The sequence below is a fragment of the Falco peregrinus genome, chromosome 2 (assembly GCF_023634155.1).
Source record: "Falco peregrinus isolate bFalPer1 chromosome 2, bFalPer1.pri, whole genome shotgun sequence".
Taxonomy (NCBI): domain Eukaryota; kingdom Metazoa; phylum Chordata; class Aves; order Falconiformes; family Falconidae; genus Falco; species Falco peregrinus.
Genome location: NC_073722.1, coordinates 90,654,030 through 90,672,092, shown reverse-complemented (window position 1 = coordinate 90,672,092; position 18,063 = coordinate 90,654,030). Strand labels below are relative to the sequence as shown.

The following is an 18,063-nucleotide window of genomic DNA, read 5'->3' as shown; positions in this document are numbered from 1 at the left end:
TTTTGTACATTTTTGGGGAGCCTACAAAAATAAAGCCTTAGAGAGCAAGAAATTGCTGTGACCATGGTGAATAACTGAGGTTCTTCCTCTTTCAGAAAGAGAAAAAATAATAGACCTTTTAGGTTCTTACTCCATAGAAGCAAACAGCAAACACAAAAGGGTTAAGAACATCTAAAGGGGCGTCTAAGGCTTGCTACTATCAGTTTTGGTTTGTCCAATTATAAAAGTTTAATATATTTTTAAGTATTGAGAAATTACTTTATAATGAATGTTTCATTTTTATGGGATTTATTGTGAAGTTTCAGTGATAAAGGGTCTTTTCATTTCATACAATTAAAAATATTCCACGATTTTAATGTTACACAATGTGGGAAAGGCCTTTAACGTTTAACATCAGCTCAAAATTTTGGGATGCCAAAATATCTTGTAATACTTTTAAGTACCCATCTCTTTACAGTGGAGTCAATGCTGCTTATTTAGATTCCTCCTTTTTATGCAAGAATGCTTTTCTGCAAAATACTGATTTCAGTTTAGTTAATAAATGTGCGTAAATAACTGTTTGGGTTTATATTCATGAAAGATTTGAGGTTTTTTTTCCCTTCTGATAACATGTTAGGAAATTGGTGGAGGAGGAGAGTGTCTCAGAGAAACCCTGGGACCAATACTTAAATAACATTTAGGTGACAAAAGACATAAATGCAAAATATTTTCAATGTATAAGCAGGGTGGGTGTCTAAACTCCCTTCATATAAACGGCAACACAGGAAGAGTTGCTGAAGCCTTTGGTTCTAAAATAGCAGTGCTTTGAGCAAAGCCAGTCATTTTTAGGGCTTTGGAACCAAGAGATGTAACCCACTGGAAACAGCTACTGATTTATTTAATCAATGTTAAATTTTAAACCTAACAGTTGCCCTGTATACCTAAGATAGCGTTGTCATTTTTTGTTTAATTCTAAGTTGCATCCACATGTTCTGCCCCAAATCTTGAGAGGAAAAAAATCAGAATAGTGATGAAACCCACATTTTTCATTTAACTTTATTGAAGTTCCTTATTTTTTGTTGAGTTAGGATATATTTGACAGTAGTGATTGTCTGCTGTTTTCTCTCTGCTATTTTAATGGCTATGCCAGTTAACGAAAGCTAACAATCTTTAATGAAAATAAATACAAGTGCCAATCAAGGTTAAAATCTGTGTCTTAAATTAAGGTTTCTGCTTGATGCTTTAAATCCTGTTTGGAATTGGGGACTGAAGGGTGTTAAAGTGAACAGATTGATTGCACTGACTTAAGATGGGTTTGAAGAGTGGTTGGCTCAGAACACATGGATGTAGCTCCACGTCTGCTTGTGTCATTAAATGAAAAGGTAGGTGCAGTTTTTTGGTGGTTGGTTTGTTTGGGTTTTTTTTTTCAGGGAAGTAATGGATGTCTGATAATTAATTGATTTCTGTTGAAACAAACAGTTGGAGTTAGCTGCTGATCATGTCACATTCATGCTGATACAGAAGAACTATTCATTATGGGGAAGAAATATCCTTTTGCCCATGAACTATATTTTAATAACAGTGCCTAATAGTCGCGTGAATATTTTTTTCTAATGTGATTAGGAAGCAATTTTCCAAACCTCATGCATCATGAGGCATCACGTAATGGGGAAAACTGAGTACTAATGATACTAAATCATGTAATATAGTTGCAGAAAACGAGTATAAACACAGGAGGCAAACATTCTGATGGAAAGAATTTCTGTGGTGGTAAAAATCTCATCCATTCAAACTGGGAATTACTAAACCCCTTAGTTTCAGACTGTCCTGAAGAGCATAAGGCATGGCAGAAGATGTTCAGATGTAACTTGGGACCTAGGAATGCATGCTTTGTAATAGCATTTCAGCACTTGAGTATTGATTAGGTCTCATTTTGTATCAAGCATGAAGTTTGCATTTCAGGAAAGGGAAATTATGTGGCGAAGCTGGCACAATAGTTACAGCCTTTGCTCAGTCTATTGGTCCTGCTCTCCTAAGAGTTCAAAACTCCTGATTTGTTTCCTCTTTTGTTGAAATGACAATTCTGAGGAGAGCTTTGAAAGTCTGGGTGAAATACAGAAATAAAGTGTCTGTCTCCTGGTTTCTGCCTGAAGATGGAAAAATCTTGTCCCAAGGAACGGACAGCTGGCTGGCAATCCAGTGAGTGGCCCTGCCACAACAGGGCTTCTGCGCTGAGGATTTCATCTTTCTGGGGATGATATGGGGGCTTGCTTGTCCTTTCTAGGTGGTGTGAAGATGAGCGTTTAGCAGATATTCTGGGATGCAAGGCTGCAGTGTTGGTGCTGTCTTCCCTGGACCGCTGCTGTGGTATGTCTGTGCAAGGGAGGTCCAGCTTGTGGGAAGACTGCTGAACTGTTCTTGCAGGGAATGGCTGGGATTAGTGTAGTGAGAAGTTTCTGGAGTGTTTAGCAAGGTTTGCCACCCCTCTGTTCTGAGGCTGACTTTCTCAAAGAAGTCTTAGGGTTTAATTTGCGCTGAAGTGCTTTGAGAGCTGTAAGGAGCGTGCAGCAGCACGTGTTCTGGGCTGGCCTGTCGCAGTGTCTCTGCATGCGGTTGTCCTCTGCTACCCAAGTGCTAAAGACCCTGGGGAACATCCCAATAGACTTGCCTTGTAATGGATGTGAACAAGCTTAAATACTGGCTGTAGCCCTCATGAGGCATGCTGGTTCCTGTTTACTGTTTGATGTGACTAAAAGTATTAATCTGCAAAGTCTCTGAGCAGAGGGGTTTTCCCTTTCCATCAGAGAGCCTGACAGGTAGCTCCATCTCGATTACGGCTCAGCTTTTTGTTCTATCTGTCACGTTCCTGGGCCGAATGACAGTGGCAAGGTGCTTCTGGTGGGTGCATTTCCTACCTGTGCAATGGGGTTATAATTAATGGATACAGCGAGTCAATTGTGCAGAAGCACAAGCCCAGAAGAGGCAGTCATGTTCCTGCTCGTTCAGCCAACCAACTGTGCCTTGTTACATCACTTCCAATGTTGTTGTAGTTGTATATTTACTTAAATTTGGAGGCATTGCTATATTTCCTTTTTTTTTTGTTTATTTTGTAATTTATTATAGTGAGCATTTTTGCAGTTTCTGGATCTTTTTATTGCCAAATACCTTGTTGAATCAGCGTGGTGTCTCGGATGAAGAACAACGCAGTGTGTGGCCAGGCAGGTTCTGTGTACTTCGTTTATCATGGGATTGCAAGGTGTGATGCCTCTGACCAAGGAGGTCTCCTGGTCCTGTGTCCCTGTCTGTTGCTTGTGTCTTGCTGCAGGTTTCATTCCAGTGAACTGAGCATGCTTCTAAGGGGCTACCACCAGAATCACAAAAATGCAGTTACTTATCTGAAAGTGTTTGTTCAATTCTCGCCCCGCTGCCCCTGAGTTCTTTAGTGAACAGGTTTGTGTCTCGAATGCCTACCGGTGTACCTGCTGTGATGGGGTGCTGTGAAGGATGGCGAGGGCGAGTTGTGCCTGCTCAAGCCAGCTGTCATCATCAGAGCATGAGGAAAGCCTCGCTCTTCTGCCAAGAACAGGGTTGTTACCTTTGCTTTTTCAGGATGAGCTGCCCTCTCTAGCTCCTGGCAAGACTCACGCGCTGGGGCTCTTGAGGTGCCATTAGCACTCCAGCTAAATGCTCGAGTCTTTTGGGACGACGTTACAGAGGAAACTGGAAACACTACAGCATGGTGTCAGTGCTGCTCCTGCGCTATTAACCGGTTTAATGAGCCTCTTAAATTGTTTTGGGAAAGACCTCAGTCTCCTGCGTGACCTTATTGTCGCTGTTTACTGTCTTGTTACGTGGCTGGGCTGACCGAGCAGCGGTGGCACTGGAAACGGAGCAGCCTGCTGCGAGCACCAGATTGTGGTCCTTCCCTTCCCAGCTGTGCGGTGCCTGCACACGGACATGGGCATTCTGGAGGCAGAGGCTCCTCGGGCCCCATGACAGCAGAGGTGAGTAACCATGAAGCTGTTTGCATTAGTAAAAAGGGTTTCCTTTGCTCAGTGGATGGAGTTGATTAGTGCTGAGATCCTGCGTTCTCCCCCCGGTCTCTCAATCTGCACCTCGCTCAGGTGAACCTGCATGTTTAGTCTCCTCACCCCATGTACTTTGCTCACTGTGCTGCCATCCCCTCTCATTTCCAATTTCACACCGACATGGTCTTGACATATTTATAAATGAACTCTCTGATGTCAATCCACTAAAAAGCAACCTAATATGTTCTAGAGAAATATTTTTTTCTCCTCTGTCTCCTGTTGCTGTGGCAATCTCCTGCTGCTGAGTAGGATGGGTGGGAGAAGCCAGCCTCAGTGCAAAAGCATCCTGCTTCCTGACGTGGTCAGTGCTGTGAAGGGCATCCAGTGCCTGCTGCTGCCTGTCTTGGCAGTGATTTTACCCCTGTATTGTTTTTATATGCAAACCTTTAAGGTTTCTACCCAGAGAAGTAAATGAGAACATGCTTGATTACTCAGTTGGGGAGGTTGAGGCACAGGAGTGCAATCATCTGCCAAAGACTGAGCTGTGCCTGTTACTCAGCTAGAAATGCCCTCCTTCCTTAACTTAGCTTATATTCTGGACTTCAGGGCAACTTAATTTTCCTTAAGGTTTTGCTCCAGGGTTTCAGCTACGTCAGAACTTCATCTACACCTCTCGGCATATACTGCTTTCTTCAGCATTGCCCTCTCGTCTCTTCTCCATCCAGCTGGACAGGCTGAGGCTCAGTCCAGAGCAGGAGACTAAATGACTTCTGGAGAATGAGTTACATTTCATACATTTCAAATTGGCTACATTTTTTAGTTGACTGCAAGAAGCTTGTTGCAAATCCAAAGTAAAAACGTGTTAGCATAAACCATTGGAAGAGAGCATGTTTTCCTTTGCAGTAGGTGGAGAACATGGGGATGGTCTGTTAATCAGATCTGCCAGTGATCAGCTGACAGATGGCAACTCACTGGAGATAATTAATTATGTGCTCGTGCAGGATGTTGAGTATGGAACGACAGTGTCTGTAAAGATTCTAGCAGAAGGGGTTTGTGTGAGACTGCTCGGAGAGATCCTGAGCCTGCTGGAAAGGAGGATCTCGTCCTCTGAGGTGGAATTTGCTAGCTAGAGACAAGTCCATCTTGCTGGGGGATGACAGGCTTTGTGCCTACCACCTTTGGCTCTCCCAGGGCATCACAGAACTCAAGGCTTGCAAAAGGAAGGAAGAAAAGCTAGCTGATGTCTGGGCTTTGATCTGTGGTGAAGTTTTCTGCCCCCAGCCTGGGGAGAGGCGGAATGTATTAAAAAAAGCAAATGCTTGTAGGTCTGGCCTGTTGAGAGCATTGAAGTAAGGAGTACATCCCTCAACTGAATTTTCTCCTTCAGAAAGTATAAGTTGCTGTGGGTGAGCAGCAGCAGAGTGATGTGGCTGATGGCTGGTGTCACTGAGGAGCTGAGCATCCTCTCTAGCTCTGTGCTGCCTGCAGGGCTGCCTGTTGTTTTGAGAGGAGGCATGGCAAGGGTCGTGTTTGCAGGCAGCACTCTCCCTCCCAGCACACCTCAAGCCCCGAGTGTGAGGGCAGAAGTCAAGCAACCTCTGTGGGGTTTTTTTGCAATGCTTTTCCATCTCAAAATCCTTCGTTCCAAAGGCAGCTGTCTCGACAGGGAGGGTGAAGCACAAGTAGACGTGGTGTTGGCAGCGTTAAGGATGATCGATGAGGGGGGGCCCCCCTCCTTTCCCAAGACTTTGAGGACTCTGTGTACATCTAAAGTTGGGGGAGAAAGGCATCGGTACCATGGATGTGTCAGGCTTGTTCCTGGCAGATAAGTTGATTTTATCGAGTGGCTTGGTGTGTAATTCTATGCAGCATATAGATGTTTGTCTGATGTTTCCTTGGAGGGAAAGATTTTTGAAGCATCCAAAAAATTAAATTTTCTGTAATGCCGCATTCATTTGGGGAAAATGAATGTGAAGGTGCTGGAAAAATATCAGGCTTGTCTGGAACAAGGGTCCTGCAGAATAGAAGCAGCATTACTATATTAGAAGATGCTTCATTTAGAAGTAATGAAGTCCCCAGCCTCTGAGGGCCCCATTAATTGAACTGACAAGGTTACAAAGCCCACAAGGGGCATACTGGCCGCAGCTGGGAAGGCAGAGACACTTGCAGAGGGAGAGGGTCAGAATAGGTTATTTCTACTGTAAAATGACATCAGAAGGAGGTGAAAAATTGTTCCGAAATTACATTCTTCCACGTGCATTGTTCTAAGGAAGTCAGTAAGGCTGGTTGGTTTGCTTCTAGGTAAGAAAGGGGCTTGGGTCTGAGTTTGAATTTGAAAGGTGCTCAAGGAAATAAAACGTCCTCTGCTCTGTGAATTATCATGCAGGTTTACAGGACCACAGAAATGAATAACAAAAAAAAATAAAATTTCAGGAGACTTCCTGCAGCTTCCACATTCGTAAGGCTGCAAGTCAGCATACTTTCTGTCCTCGGAGAAAAACTCTTGCTAAGAAAGTGCCTCCTTGCAGAACCTGAAACTGTGGTTCCTTTACACCATGCTTTTTCTTTCCCCTCTCCCACCCCTTGCAGGGTGCAAGGACAGGGTATTTGAATGGAGATGTATTTTCTGCATGCAACACTGAGTGTGGAGTTCCTCTTAGTAACTTCATTTTGGTATTAAAATAATTTTCCAGATAACACAGTTTCTCTTCTGAAGGCTTCCAGGCTTTTACAGCAGTAATTATTCCATTTATGAGGAAATTGAGGCAGGGGATTGCGGTTGCTGCAGCCTGTGCTCAGCACTGCTGGCAGAAGCTTGCTGCTTCCCCCAACTTTCCAATAAGCAATAAAACTGCATCTGTTAATCACCCTTCCTTTTCAAAATCCACTTATTTCATCAACACTAACACAAAGTTGTGTAACAGGAGGGTGAGTGGATGTTGCTCACGTTGAGGTTTGGCCTTGTAAATACAGCCTGCTTGCTGGAGACCTGTTGCTGGTGTTAGGGGTCAGTATAAACAGTGTTTAGAGCTTGCTTTTTCAGGGGGAACTTTCTGTTTAGGGATTTTTTTTTTTTTTTTTTTTTTTTTTTAGCCTTGGACCCGTTCTCTTCTGCCACAAACTTAACAATATCCTTTGTCATTCTCCAGGGAAGCTTTCAGACTCGCCACTGTGGTTTTGAATTGGCTTTAAATAAAAGGTGTTGTGCTTCTTGAAGTGCCCTGCCCAAGGGCTCTAAGAGCGCTCCACATGCAATCCAAACAGCCAGCAGATGAAGCCATTAAATGTGAAGTGCCCATGCACGATTACCTGGCAGAAAGCTTCAGGAGAGTGGTTGTAGCTGAGTCCCACGGGAATAGGCTTTGTCTGAAAAACCACCCTCAGCAGGTGATAACTCTGTTGGAAAAAGTCAAGGTAGGTCTTGCTGATTCATCAAGGTGAGTGGTTTAGTCCTTCATTTCAGTGTAGTGCAAAAGAGGTAGGAACAAGCAGAAAAGATATTAGGGAGGCGGGAGGAAGAAGTTTTAAATGTGCTTCTGTGTTTTCTCCTTCTGCTAAGGCATTGTCTCCCTGCATGGTGGAACTAAGCCACGTGTCTTAAAGCAGATACATAGCCCTGAGAAGTTGGATTCGATTTCTTCGGTTACATTTCCAGAGTTAAACCCGGTAAGCGTAACTCCTATACTGCCTGGAAGCTCCTCCACCCTTCCATCTCCTGACATCTCTTCAATTCTGAACACATAACTTCATTTTACCTCTTTGTACCACACCAGCTGGAGCAGCTTCTTCCAGGGTGGGAAGTCTTGTGTGCATGCTTCACTGAGCAAGCAGAGTGCTTGGAGATGAATGTGTGGTTCCCTCCTGTGGCTTAGAAGGCTATATCGGTATTTTTAGTTGTTTTTTTTTTCTTTCCCCATCTTACTGAGCTAGGAAGGGAAGATTATGGCACTTGATGATTTAATCAACATAATCTCCAGATAAAACATGCTCATGTTATACTATTGGGAGATATTAATTTATGCTGGTTTGCTTCTCCTAATGTAAATTAAATCATTAGTTTTAAGACCGGATTGGGTGCACGTGTCCCCTGCCTCTTAAAAAGGCAGTTCAGTAGTTCTTAAAAGCTTCTTGGCTTGGCATTTCTTGGGAGTCATCAAATCCCTTCAGCGCAGGTGTCGTGAGGAGTGGAGCCGAGATGCAGTGCTTAAAGGTACAACCACTAGCTCTGTGGTAGCTAAACGCCTCCACGCTGGCAGAGGCCCTGCTGATGCCTGGTGCCTCCTCCTTTACTCAAGTAGTGTTTTGCCAGCTCATTAATCCAGTGAGGAGGTTTTACCCCAGGTCTGAGGAACCAACAGTTGCTCCTGTGCTCAAACCTGTATCTAGAGCATCTGCTGTCTGTTGATGGAGAGTTAAGCTGGTCGGTGTGTGGTGGAGACCTGGACAGAGCTTGGTGGTGTCCACATCCCTCTCCCGCTGGAGAGAATGCGGGGACATCGAGGATGGTGTGCTGACTTGTGCTTGGCAATACGCCTGAGCAGAGCTGTGGGTGCTGGGTGATCTTGGAAATGCCATCAGCACGTCTGAACTGGCTGAAAATTCCCCAAAAATGTATAGGTGAAGCTCTTGAGTGCGCAACAGAAATGAAAAGTGAAATATCTTTACTGAGATGGGTGGGAGATGTCATAACTCTTTTCATACAGGCAGGGAAACTGAGGCATGGTTTCCCATCACGAAGGGCAGTAGCGGGGTGTGGGGGTAAATGCCTGATGCCAGTGGCCCCTCCTACAGCCAACTGGTTTAGAGCAGAGCGCTGAGCCGAGCCAGCGTTGGCTGCTCCTCTGTGGCTCCTTGTAGGAGCACCCAGTGGAGATGCAGGCTCCGAGCGTTGAGGTGCCCTGTCCGCTTGGGTGGCCAGCAGCTCTGGCAGGGAAGCCAGGCCCTGCTGCTGAGACAGACGGGGACGGCTCCTTGTGACCCAAAGGGGAGGAGAAATGACAGAGGCCCTAGCAGATTTCAGGGCTATTAAGGATGTGATAATGAGCCTTTGCATGCATCATTTTTCAGCACTTCACTCCCCCACCCCCAGTTCAGCCTGTGCATTAACACTCTCCGTCCCAGGAGGACAGTAAACACTCCGCTGCTGCTGTAACTCCATTTGTTATGCATCTGGGCATCAACAGGGCTGGTGCGTGCAGAGGAGGGGGCGAGGAGAGAAGGTGCCTTCCCAGAAAGCTGGCTTTGTTCTCCGTCAGCATAGAGATGCTCAAGGTACAGGTTTGACCAAAAGAGCAATTGCTGGTCCCCCAGACCTGGGTTGGAACCTTCTTGCTGAATTAATGAGCTGGTAAAATAATACCAGCGGGTAAAGGAGGAGGCAGAACGTAGAACTTGCTGCTGTGGGATGCTCTCTTGCAAGTCGTGGCCTTCAGGTTATGTGCTTGCGGAGGATCTCGTGTGAGATGGTCTCAGTGCAGCTGGGGAAGGGCTGTGCTCACTGTGCTGTTCCCTGCGTTTCCCTGGTGCTGCCTTCCTTGGTAGGGTCAGTCTTTTGGTCTGGTTCTGCATGGCCCGTCTCTTGGAGGGTGAAATCTTCCCCCGCGTTGCTATGCCTCCCCGGGTCCTGCGGGCCGTGTGCCGTACGGTGGGTCCTGGCTGGTGGTGGATGTGCTGGGGGCTGCTCTGGACCAGCTGCTCTGAGCCTGGCACAGGCAGGAGCAGGCAGGCAGCGTTCTCCTGCAGCGCAGAGCCAGCTTGCTCCTGGGGTGGGGGAAATTCCTGATCACTCCTGTGAGCCAGTTAATATCTCCATGGAGGTCAAAACAGGGATGAATCCACGAGGTTATAAATTGTGTGTGTGTAGCTCTTCCTATTATGCTGCTAGATGGCGGTGCCTGTGCGAAGAGCCGGTCCTTCTTGCTTTCTGATTTCATTTTTCCTGTTGGAATATATAGAGGCTTTTTTCTGCCTGAATATTTAGAGGCAAGTGTCTCTCTCTCCGCATAGTAGGCTTGCAGGTGATTTATTGTGTGGTGCTCTAGCACTGGGATTAAATGTTAATGCAGGTGGGCTGATGCAGTCTGCTTTGAACTGGTCAGCTCCTGTAGGTCTGTAGGCTTTTGGGCAATAAAACCAGCTGTGTGATATGGCCCTTTGGCACCCTGTAGATGTGCCTGTTGGTGCATTGAGAATTCTCCGTCTCCACCTTGCCACAGGCACCCTCAAGAGGCATCCTTGGGGCTGAACTCTTGACCTTTGGCTAGCTGTGATGGAGGACCCTCTGTTGCTGTGTAATTGTTAGTGTCCAGCTTCTCACGGGCTTAGTTTTAGAGCTGCGCGTTTCCCCTGGGCAATGCTCAGGCTGGGGATGCCTTGCAGAAGGCAGAGATCACCTCCCTGCTGCCGTGCCGTGGGACAGACAGGCAGGTATCTTATCGGGACAGGAGACGAAAAGATCCCAAATTGGTATTTGTCGTTTCTGACAATGTTCTGTCACGGACAGAGCAAGAGGGGAGCAATATTATTTTTGGTTGGATTGGGCTGTTTTTCCTCTCCTCTCTTACTGCAGCCGAGCCAACTAGACATGACATGCTGCCAAATGCTTGCTCAGGTTTGCTTTTGCCTTAGTGCAGGTTTTTTGCAAGGGGAAGAAGTGCTTTTTTTGTTGTAAAGAAAGTGTTTGTAGTCTGTCATGCTGGCAGAGACCTGGGGGAAAGCTGATATGCAAAATGTGTTTTGACTTGGTTTAATGTCTCTTTCAGGGTGCTGATGCCTCTCCTGTGTCTCCCTGCCAGTCATCCAAGGCTTGTCCTGCAGCTGTGGAGCATCAGGCAGGTCTGTGTTTGGGAGCAGGGACCTTGGTGTCACAGAGGGGTACCAGGAGAGCTCCAGACTCCAGTTCTCAGTCTATGGCATGGAGGAGGGAGCCAAAGCAAGTGGGTTTAAAAGCCGGAGCAGGAGAGGAGGGAATCCCTCCCTTCTAGGAGAGCAGGCATGCTGCTGGCAGCACTGGGAGATGTCAGACCCCACAAATGCTCAGCCATTCCCCCTTTCTACACCCATGCTGCTTCCTAACAGAGAGAGATATCAAATCAAAGATGGCAGGATTATTTACTGAGGTGTTTATTTGAAGTTGAATGGACAGGAATCACATTTCAAAATTGTAGAGAAAGAGCTTTTTAGCTCTCTTCCTTTGTACAAAATAGCAACCGCATCACCACGCACCACGGGGATGTCAGGGCGAATCTGTTTCACTGACAACAAGATTGTTCTGTCTAGACGGGGAAGCATTGCTGAACTGAGTGAGTCTGCAGAATAATTTAAAGCCAAAATACTTTGCAGACATTAAATTTAAAATACAAACTGGCTTGACAGAGATGATGCTTGATGGATAGTTTGTGTGTGGGTGGGATGGCGGCTGGCTTTGGACAGAGCTTGATGGCAGTGACTGACAGATGTCGCTCAGGGTGATCTGGTAGTGCTGACCTGTCACCTTTCCCAAACAAGTTCTTCTACCAGAGTGGGTCCATCGAGGCATCCTGGTGGCCCCATGGAGCTTGGTGTGTAGGGCTCCTTTGCAATATCTTGAATACATCTTTAATTTTGTTGTTCCTAGGCAGCCTGTCCAGCCCTCCCCAGCCTCTCAGTGCCTTGTCCCCGCTGTGCTGCCGACTCTGTGGCAGCCTGACCAGTGCTGAGGGATGCAGGAGAAGAAAGGGGGGTTTGGCGGGGGGGATATGAGGCTTGCATTTGCCATCTGCCTGGGGGGGCTGGCAGCCAGGGCTGTCTGAGACAGAGAGATGTGGTGGTGAGATTGCAGCCCAGCTGGCATAAGGAATTTACTCTCTTCTGGCAGAAAAAGAAAGCTGAAATATTAAAAGCATGGCTCAAAGGCTGGAATGTATATTTTTTTTTTTTTTTCCCCTTTCTGAGGAGGGCTTCTGCTCGGCACTGCTTTGGTGTTGCTCAGAGAGACGGCAGCCAGTCGGAGCAGGAGGGATGCCAGCTGTCTGGAGGGAGCAGGGAGTGTGGCTTAAGTAAGGGAGGAAGAAGAAGCATGTCTCAGGTGGGCTGATCTCGGGGCTCAGGGTGAATGCTGACACTTCACCATAGCCTTTAGGACTTGTGCTTTAGTCTCATTTGGGTCCTGTTCAATGGCAGGAAATAATTCTTCTCTTGTCTCTGTCTCTATAGATGAGGGCAGTGCCCCTCTGAAGTAGGAGGACATCTTTATATTGACTGCTGTCCTTGGATTAGGGCGGCTGCAAGAAAGGAGGAGCAGAGTGCTCAGCCAAGGCATCTGTTGTCTCTCTTCGGTGAAGTCCTGCTGGCTCCCAACTTGCCATTTCTGGTGAGTCCAAGTGTCCCCAAGAGTACCTGATGACTTTCTGAAGCGGTGGTGGTATGAGGTTTCTCTTGGGGCCAAGCTATTCCATTTGCTTCTGCTGATGGCCTTACAGGCAGGCTGTCAGGGGAGAGCATTGCTGTCTGGCAGCAAGGCATACTGACAGAGATGTGCGATGTCCCAAACTCAGTAAAATTTGAGGCCTCCTATTTTTTTCTGCAAGCAGTCACCAGACTCGGTGTGCCTTCGTGCAGCAATTCAGCTGTCGGGTGGGAGCATCCCAAACGGGTACACTCGCAGGGAGTGCAAGAGGGATGGCTGTGAGATACGGCAGGGAGGGAGAGCTGAGGTCTGTGCCTTTGCCAAGTGAGGAGCTGAAGGGAACCGGTTCAGAGTGTTTAAAGCTTTTCCTACTGTTTCTTCCTTTGACATTTCTCTTCCATGCTCACTCTGTGTTCGCGCGTCTGGGCCAGATTCAGAGATAACGTGGGAAAGGAAGATGAAAGTTCAGCGTGGCGGGGAGTGGGCTTGGAGCAATCTTAACTTTACACCTCTGCAAACCCTGGCAGTGAGTGCTGCTTATTTCTGGTCAGGGATGTACCCGATGCAAGCCTGCTGGGGAGACAGTCACTTGCTCGGGCTCATGAAATGGGTAAGCAGCGTAATGGAGTTTGACCTCAACTCCGACTCCAGCTCTGCCTTGGCTCCTGCATTGTCCCTGGCAGGACAGGGTGGGGGCAGGCAGCAGAAGAGGGCCCTGATGTCGTACCCCCCCACTCCAGCCTTGCCTTCTGCATTCCCCTGCCTGCCTCCCCGCTGCTGCTGCTGCCTCGTGAAAGACCCTGTGATTAATTATACTGCTCCGCAGCCTCCAAGAATTTATTTAGAGTTTTATGTTTGCTGCTGCTGCTTATACAATGGCGAATCTGCCGCGGCTGCGTCCCGAGCAGGTGGCAGCTAATAGGTCAATAAAGTGAATTGCACCATTAGAGCTGTCGAGCTGGGCTGCCAGCAGCCAGGCAGGTAGAGGAGAAAGCTGTGGAGAAGTCAAGACAGATCTGCTTTAGCAGAAATGCATCTGGCTGTGCTGGCTTGCAGGAAATTGCTTGCTTCCCTGATAGCATCCACTGCTTTAGTAGATCAATTTTTCCACTATGGTTTGTTTAGTTTAATCTTTCTTCTCCCTACATCCCATGCTCTCCTAAAAATTAGCCTAATAGGACCTCTTCATCTCAGAGAGCTTTAGAAGTTATTTTCCTTAAAGATTTTCATTGTCTTTTCCTTGGAGTGTACAGAAAAGAGGGGCTGGGGGTGTTGTCAGCTGAAGGAAGTGGAGAACTTCAAACCACAGAGGAAGTCCCCCCCAAAAAATGCTGCCAAGAGGGTGCAGAATCAAGCCCAACCTGAAACAGCTCACCACCACCCAAGCAGATTAAGAAATCGCCTCTGCCTCTGAGTGTCTCGCTCTGTGCTGCTGTCAGGATGGGGGATGGCATGCCTTGAGCAGATAAAATAGTGCTCTACCTGCTTTTCCGAAGAAGAGAACGAGGCAAGTGTGAGTCCCTTGTCCTGCGCAAGGTCTGTGCTCTTGCCTGGAAGGGAGCAGGCTTGTTTGTACGTGCTGCTGATTCATATGCAGTGGGAATCTGTTCCTGATGGCCTGGTGCAGAGATGCCTACTTTGTACCGCTGCCCAGAAGGAAGGGAAGTAGGAGCTGTGTGTCTGTGTGGCCATGCCAGCAAACAGAACTGCATTCAGTTTGCTTTGTGCAGTGTTGTGAGCTGGGGCCGCGCACTGTGTCCTCATGGATAAAATGGGGCTGGAGTCAACAATTCTCCATTGAGAACATGCTCTGGGATGCTCTTGGGCCATGTCAGCGGGATGCAGAGCCTACGCAGGCAGTGGTATCACCTTGTGATGCTAAAGCTGCTACATCCTCCGGCTGATGTACTACCTATGTGCAAGGGAGTGTGTGCTGCCTTTGCGTGCTCTATATTCAGTGCCTCCAGCAGACTGCATCCTCGCTGGAAAGGCAGTTGATATCCTGGCTCCTCCTGTTTCCTCCCTGTTAGTGCCGTACTGTTAGGTTTTAATGTTTCTGTGGAGATGGTTTGTATAAACTGAATCAGGTTGTGTTTATTCTATAAAACTTTGTAGGTATCTTGCACTGGATGTCACCTCCTAGTTGCACGGTGACCAGTTCAGCTTAAGGAGTCCTCACCAATGCCATTCTCTTTATTGCTAGTCCTGCCTGATAAATCTGCTCCCTCCGATATGGCCAAGCCCAGCCCGTAAGCTACACACGTATGCTGGGTGTGCTGTTCAGGAGACAGCAGAGCTTACGCTCAGGAGCTGCTTGCAGGGTTCTCAACAACAGGCACTCAGAACAACCCCAAGGGATGCTTAAAAAGCATTGAATTAGCAGAGCTGTCGTGCAGCCAGCCTTGGGCATCCCTGGGCTTTTTCAGCTCTTTGGGAACTAGGGTTCAAGTTCTCCTGCCCAGCCTGGAGGGGTAGAAATTTGCTCTTATGAGCCGAGGGCCCTTGTTGCCCTTTCCCTGACCCAAAGCTGTGTCATTCAGCTGCACATCAGGTGTTGCAAAACCCAGCATTGATACGGTGACTTTTGATGGACTACAACTTTCCTGAGCGCAGGGTTGCTTTACTAAACTGTCCCACGTGAGCAAGGTTGTCAGATACCCAGTGGCCTTTAGGATAGAGCAGGGGTACGTGTTCCCAGCACATGGTGCCCCCCATCCTGTCACCTGCAGAGCAGTGGCCTGTGGCATCTGAGCAGGACTAAGCTGGGCTTGGAGATTTGGTTCAGAGATCTTTGTCAGTGGTAGCATCTTCCCTGGAGCTCAAATGGCTGTGGGAGCCAGGAGCTCTCGTCTCACGGAGGCCAGCTGCCTGGCTGTGTGCTGTCTCTGACAAACAGCCTTTCTCCTTCCTCCTGCTGAATTGCTAGTAGTGCTTTGCCTCTCCATTTCAGGTGTGAGTGCCTTAAGGGGATGTCCCTGTGGTCTCTGAGCTCCTGGAGATGTAGATCACAGCTGGCTTCTTGTGGAGGCATGACAACTCCCTGGGCAGAAGTAGTCTCCCCAAGCCCTGGCTCCACCATTTGCATGAGCTGGTTTCTATCTGGCCTGTATGGTGACCCTGCCAAACTGTGCAAAATCACCCGGGGACTGCAGGTACAGCCTTGTCTGTGGCTTCCTTCTGGGCAAGGGAGCTTGCTTTTGGCTTAGGGCATCTGATGAGAAACAGGTCAGATACCAACGTCTGCAGCTGCTGCGTCGGCTCTTGCTGAAAGACAGAAACAGTTGGAGAAAGGTCTCCCCCTTTGCCACCATCTCCAGGCAGAAGGGGCTTGGCAGGGGCAGGGGAGCCCTCTGGAGAGCAGGGGGTCCCAGAGCTCCTGGCTCTGGGGTCTGCTGCCATCCTGGCACTGGAAGAGCAGGGTTGGGCTCTGCCCCATCAGTGCCCTGTCCCCTCCCTGGGCCAGCGGTGGGGCTGCCGCAGGCGGGAGAAGGGCTTTGAGCAGGCATTGCAGAACACAGAAAGCTGCCTAACAGCTCCCTTCTGGGGCCACGGGACTCTGGCGGAGAAAGTGACTTTCATAGAGATAAAGGAGACTTCCTTTTGGGTCAAGTGCTCTGGAAATGAATGATTTGGAGATGAAAGCCTTTTTACTTGGGTAGTACAGATTCACTTTGCCTAGAGGGAAGTCTGCCTTGTGCTGGGATATTTTTCCCTCTGGGGCCATTGTGGTTGCTTTTGAAGATGAATTTTCAACATACAAAGGAGAAAAAGAAAGCTGAGGGAAAGGAAGTGCTTTAAAAAGTATCAAGGGTTCTCATGGTCTGTTTTAATTTGTCAGCATGTCTTTCTTGCTTGTAACACCCTGTTGGGTGCAGGGCTTGTTCCTCCTCTTCCCTTTGTGACTTGCTCCTTCCCTCTGGCATCTTCGTCAATCCCAGTCTCTGGATTATTACCCCCCCCTCGCCTTTTGTTTTTTGTTTTTTGGTTTTTGGTTTTGTTTGGGTTTTTTTTTCCTTTCTAGGCCAACCTTCTTGCACCCAGGGCTGCTTGGCAGAGCAGCAGCAGCTCCTGTGTGCTGCACTAGGTGGGGATCACCTTGTGAGGTGGGCTGGGAGAGATGGCTGAGCCCCCTGAGGGTCTCAGCTAGCAGGGGGAGAGGAGAGACCCAGCCCTTGGCGTCGAGTCAGCAATATGTGTGCTGGGGATAAGCCTCCAAGTAACACAGCCCCGCTCTGGCTGGTCCCCGGGTATCTGAGAGCCAGCAGATCACTACCCTCCTCGTGACTGGTGGGAAGAGATGTGCATCCCTCACACCCCCTTTGGATGCAGTGGGGTTTACCAGCCTGTCGGGCTCCGTGGTGTGGTACCCCTTGGTGCTGTGCTCAGGTGCTCCCCAAGCCAGACTGAACCGTCCCAGGGATGACTTGCTGTGCCCGAGCTGTACCCAGGGCAGAGACAGGAGAACAGCGAGGTGGAACTCTCTCTGGAAGAGGTATGGAATGGGCTCTTTTCCTATTAGTTTATCATCTGAGGGATCTCTTTTTGAAAACATGTTACGCCCCGTGGACTGGAGGTGTCCAAAGCCAATTCTGGCTTTGGTAAGACTGTGGGAAGCATCACAGTGTCTCACTTCTCTACTTTTTGCTGGTTTCTCCTCCCCTGCCCTGGAGGGATGAGGTGCATGCAGGGCTCTTCTCTGCTGCTGCTGCTTAGTGTGAAATGCTGTAAAACTCAAGCATTGATTTCTCAATCAAAGGTGTCTGTTTACTCCTTGGTCTGGGGCTTTAATGCCTGCAAATCCATCTTTCACTCCCCAGCGGTTTGCTCTAAGATTTTTAAATCGACTGTTGTGCTTCAGAGCTTTGGGAAGGGAACAAATTCAGTCAAGCTAATGTTGCTGGTGCTGGCTTGCTGGTGGGTTTTGAACAAGACAGAAACCAGACAGAGCCCGTGGGGGCTCTTGAGTCTCAGGTGAGACCTTTGCCTGTGCCTAGCTGTGGGGACAGCACTGGTCTGTGGGGCTTTGGAAAGCTGTGAGTCTTCCTTCTGTCCAACAGTGAACCTGGTTCAGCAGGTCTATGGTCTCCAGGCTTTGTGGATTGTAAGCTGAAGTTGCTGTATGTCCTGTCAACAGATGCTAGAAAAACCTGAAGGCTTCCTCAAAACAAAACCCCCCCAAAAAACCAAAAATGTAACTCCGTGTTCCCATCTGTGCTTCCCATGTTCTCACAGCAATCGCAACGTTTGCACCCTGTTTTCAAAGCTTTGTACTCTGCTGCTCTTCAGGTGCTGTGTATCTGATGCTCGCAGCTGATGATTGTTGCTGAAATGCAGCTGCTTCTGTGGAGAAGCACAACAGCTTGGGGTAGAAAGGATTGCTGAAGCCCACGACTGCTCTCCTGCAGAGATTGCTGGTGGTGACCTGAGCTGGGAGAGTTGGCTGCAGCTCCTGCCGTCTTCATCATCTCGGGTGGATTGCTGCTGCTGTTTTAACCTCAGCTTCCCCCTTGCTAAAGGAGGGTGAATGTGATGGAAAGCCCTTTCCCGAAGGCTGGAGCCAGGGTTGGTTTGCAGCCCCGGGAGGTGCAGGCAGAGGTTAGAGGAGCGAAGGGGAGGGCTGCTGAAATGCAGGTGACTCCTGGCGCTAACTGTATGCAGCAGATTTATCTG

General features: G+C 48.3%; 1 long non-coding RNA gene across 1 annotated transcript in view; it reads left to right on the top strand.

The window, feature by feature from the left end:
• The first annotated feature begins 7,428 nt into the window (after nt 1-7,428).
• Nucleotides 7,429-18,063, top strand: part of LOC106112227 (uncharacterized) — a 41,228-nt gene continuing 30,593 nt past the window's right edge. The window contains exons 1-4 of the long non-coding RNA XR_008745944.1: nt 7,429-7,673; nt 7,781-10,942; nt 11,940-12,072; nt 12,201-12,357. This is a non-coding gene — a long non-coding RNA (uncharacterized LOC106112227). The remainder of the gene's footprint in view (nt 7,674-7,780; nt 10,943-11,939; nt 12,073-12,200; nt 12,358-18,063) is intronic.